Source organism: Ostrinia nubilalis, chromosome 29, assembly GCF_963855985.1.
Source record: "Ostrinia nubilalis chromosome 29, ilOstNubi1.1, whole genome shotgun sequence".
In the NCBI taxonomy this organism is placed as follows: domain Eukaryota; kingdom Metazoa; phylum Arthropoda; class Insecta; order Lepidoptera; family Crambidae; genus Ostrinia; species Ostrinia nubilalis.
In genome coordinates this window covers 4,292,934-4,296,797 of record NC_087116.1, presented here as the reverse complement: position 1 = coordinate 4,296,797, position 3,864 = coordinate 4,292,934, and the positions used below count along the sequence as shown (strand labels likewise).

Here is a 3,864-nt window from a genome sequence, read left to right as displayed (position 1 = left end):
TCACCCAAAGGGCGATGGTGCGTGCTATGCTCGGAGTTTCCCTACGTGATCGAATCAGAAATGAGGAGATACGTAGGAGAACCAGAGTGACTGACATAGCCCGCAGAATCGCTAAAATCAAGTGGCAGTGGGCGGGGCACATAGCTCGTAGAGCTGATGGCCGCTGGGGCAGGAAAGTTCTTGAGTGGCGACCATGAGCCGCAAGACGTAGCGTGGGCAGGCCTCCCACTAAGTGGACCGACGATCTGGTGAAGGTCGCGGGAGGTGCCTGGATGCGAGCGGCGCAGGATCGGTCTTCGTGGAAATCTTTGGGGGAGGCCTTTGTCCAGCAGTGGACGTCTTTCGGCTGAAATGACGATAAATCCGTGGCCAAAAGTTCTTTCACATACAAATAACACAAACTCTCTGGAGATTTTTATTTTATAGCAGTAGGGTGACGGAACCAATCATGGACATGTTAAGCGGACTAAATTCGAATTATCGTTTAAAAAGGAGATGTTTTTTGACGATACAAAAGTGGTGATTTTTTTTTTCGGCACTCAAATACATGAGGAACATTTAAACAAAACCAAAAATCCTGTATGTTTAATAGATAATTAATAAAAAATATATAAATTGAAATTTACGAAATCACCATTGATGGACATCAAAAATTCAGTAATGGACACCCAGTCATGGACATGGACCCAATTATGAACATCCATTAATGGACACTTTTGTATTGAACACATGAATGAAACAAATGATGTCACAAATCAACTTTTATTATTGCTATTTGAACTTTCAACATGATCAGTCTTCGATTTTCAAGTATCAGACTTTCAATCAACCATCTGGTGACAAAATGCGCTTCCGTCGGTATTAAATGTCCGACTGGGTTCATCTAAAACATCTTTTAAACCTATAACTTCTATGTATCTCGTTATTTCATCGAACCATTTGCGAATGCCTTCTTCGGTAACGTCATCCCTCGACTTCGAACGATCAAAATATCGAATTTACAAATGATCAAATGTTCAAAATATCGAATGATTAAAATATCGAAAATCAATAAAGAAGTTTAAACTAAATGTCATAATTATGATGAATATAAATAAAACTTTTTTTTTAATTTCTAGGGTACCATAGTCAACAAGGAACCCTTACCTCCATCTTCCTATTAAACTATGCAATAAGATCGATTTTCGATAGTTTAATCGTTAGATCTTTTGAAGATTATTTCGATCATTTTGTAAATTCTATATTTTAATCGTTCGGTGTTTTGAGTTTTCGATGAAACGTGTTTGATATTTTTACTTTCGATCATTTGTTATTCGATATGGCGGAGGTAACCCAGGTTATTCGAGGAACATCAAACCGGAGGGCAGCCGTGCTTATCTTTTCCCCCAGCATTTACAGCATCCAATGCTCTCCCCATTTGTTTGGGGGTGTAATTTTGTTTTGGTGCCATCTAAGACAAAACAAAGAACCTAATTATGGACAACTAAAAATACCCAGCTATGGACATCGTCCAACATTGGAAAATAAAGAGCAATTACAAAATCAACTCAACCCAAATGTTTAGTGCATCAAATTAAATCATTTAATACAATAAACTAAAAATCAATTAAAAACTTAAGCATGGACACTTGTCCATTACTGAATTTCATAAAATATCGAATCCGGTAATGAACAAACCCCGGAAAAAACTTATGGCTGTAATAAGACATTTTTAACTTAGCTCAATTTACTTGCTATTTATTATTATTCAGTAAAAATAACATCAAATCTCATTATAACACAACATAAGATAACACCAAGCACAAACATGTACTCACTTCCTTAACGATTTCAATAGTAAAAACGGATTTTCATGACCACCGCGCGCAACGAGATTTCACTTCGCAGCTATCTTAAAACAAAGTGGCCGATTTTGGTGACGTGTGTCAAAATGATAGCCCAAACGTCTATTGATTGTGATTTTAGTGTTGCCAGTTCAAAATGTTGCGACAGTTGCTTAATAAATTCGATCAACGAAAAAAATGTCCATAATTGGTGCCATGTCCATTACTGGTGCCAACCAACGATGAGTAACCAATTGAAAAAAAAATCTTTTTTTCTTTATTATTCTTCTTCATGGACTCTGATAAGTCAAGAGCGTTCAATAATTCATTCTTCAAATCCGAGGACTACCGGTAATACTGATAGCACTCATGTAAAATTCATGGAATTGACACTAAGTGGCCTGTTGAATCGGGTATTAGGTTGGAAAATGCTTGAAACGGCTAAATACATAATAGGGTAGCTGACACCGGTCAATTGACACACTTTTGTGAGCTGTCAAAAATGGGAGTCCCCATTTTGTTTTATTTTAATTATTTACTAGCTGTGACCGCAACTTCGTACGCGTGAAAATAGTTTGAATAATATTTCCTGTTTTTTCAACGTTTTTCCCTTATTGGGTGTAGTAGGGTGATGCTATATATAGCATAAAGCCTTTCTCTATAAATGGGCTATCCATCACAAGAAAAATTTTAATTGGACCAGTAGTTGCTGATATTAGCGTGTTCAACCAAACAAAAAACTCTTCAGCTTTATCTATATTTTTGAAAGCGAAAGGTCACTGATTGACTGACTGTGTGTGCTAGTCTAGTGCTAGGAGTCTTACATTTTGCATGGGGGTTCCTTTTAGAACGTAGGTGCTCACTAAAAACGGGTTTTACGAAACTCCACCCCTAAGGGGATAACACGGGATCCACGCGTACGAAGTCAGCCGCTAGTAATATTATAAAGTATAAATGAGCTAAAGATTAGAAAATTATCAACACGATTAAGTAAATGCAAAGAAAACTTTGAGAAAAACGCCGTAAGCCTCATTTCTTCAAATAAACAAATGCTTAAATACATTATTTTCACAATGTTGCCGTCCTAATTTACCCTTTCTTGGGTAATTTTATTTCCACAAACGGTATTATTCAGAAGTAACGGGAAAAGCATAGAAGAAAACTTTATATTTGTTATCAGATATTTGGCAACACCACTTGTACTCGTAATAAAAAATATGATGTAACGAAAAGATGCGAATTAGTAACTTCATTTTGCTGGTTAAAATACGGAAGTCTGTTTCTGTCATCATCATCATCATCATCATGTATAAAATATCATATCAATATTATATCATCATCTCACGGTCAAACCACTGAATCCAAATGAGATTCTTTAAGATAGTTTGAGACCCAGGGAAAACTAAAGGATAGTTTTTATCCCGGTTTATGAAAGGGTCTGCGAAGTCTTACTGTGGCAGACCACGGGGTTCACGGGCAAAGCAGGTAAAAACCAGCCTAAAAATTAAAAGGTAGTGTTTCTTTTTCCACGCTTTTTCCTTTCACATCTCCAAATAATACTTTGTAATCCTCTCACGTCGGAAAACAGAATCCTTGTTCGGATTCGCGAAATAAATCATATTGTAACAGAACCTTTCTTGTCAATCACTGTTTTGCTTGCATGAAATAAATTCTAAGGGTTGGTATATTTAGCATTAGGATAATACATTTTTGTAGCAAAATGATCCCTATTAGAAGAACATAAGAGACCATACTGTTAAGCTGGACGTGCAGTTGTCCGTCATCATCATTTCAGCCACAGGACGTCCACTGCTGAACATAGGCCTCTCCCAATGATTTCCCCCGCCCGGTTGGTAGCGGCCTGCGTCCAGCGCATTCCTGCTACTTTAATGACGGTTCCAACGTGAGCAACATTTTCTGCTCGGTTTTGTTGCTGATGACTTACTTGACTTATAGTCCTATGTCCCCTAGATGGGGCAGAGGGCGTCCACAACAGTCCTCCATCTCGGTCGGTCTTGAGCTTCTCGCTTGATTTAGCTCC

The 3,864-nt window shown here is 37.7% G+C and overlaps 1 long non-coding RNA gene across 1 annotated transcript; it reads right to left on the bottom strand.

Annotated features, from left to right (window-relative positions):
- Positions 1-748: 748 nt before the first annotated feature.
- On the bottom strand, positions 749-2,050 carry LOC135085647 (uncharacterized). The gene is made up of 2 exons (XR_010260183.1): positions 1,818-2,050; positions 749-1,450 (listed from the first exon to the last, which is right to left on the bottom strand). It is a non-coding gene; the product is annotated as an uncharacterized LOC135085647 (long non-coding RNA).
- Positions 2,051-3,864: the final 1,814 nt, after the last annotated feature.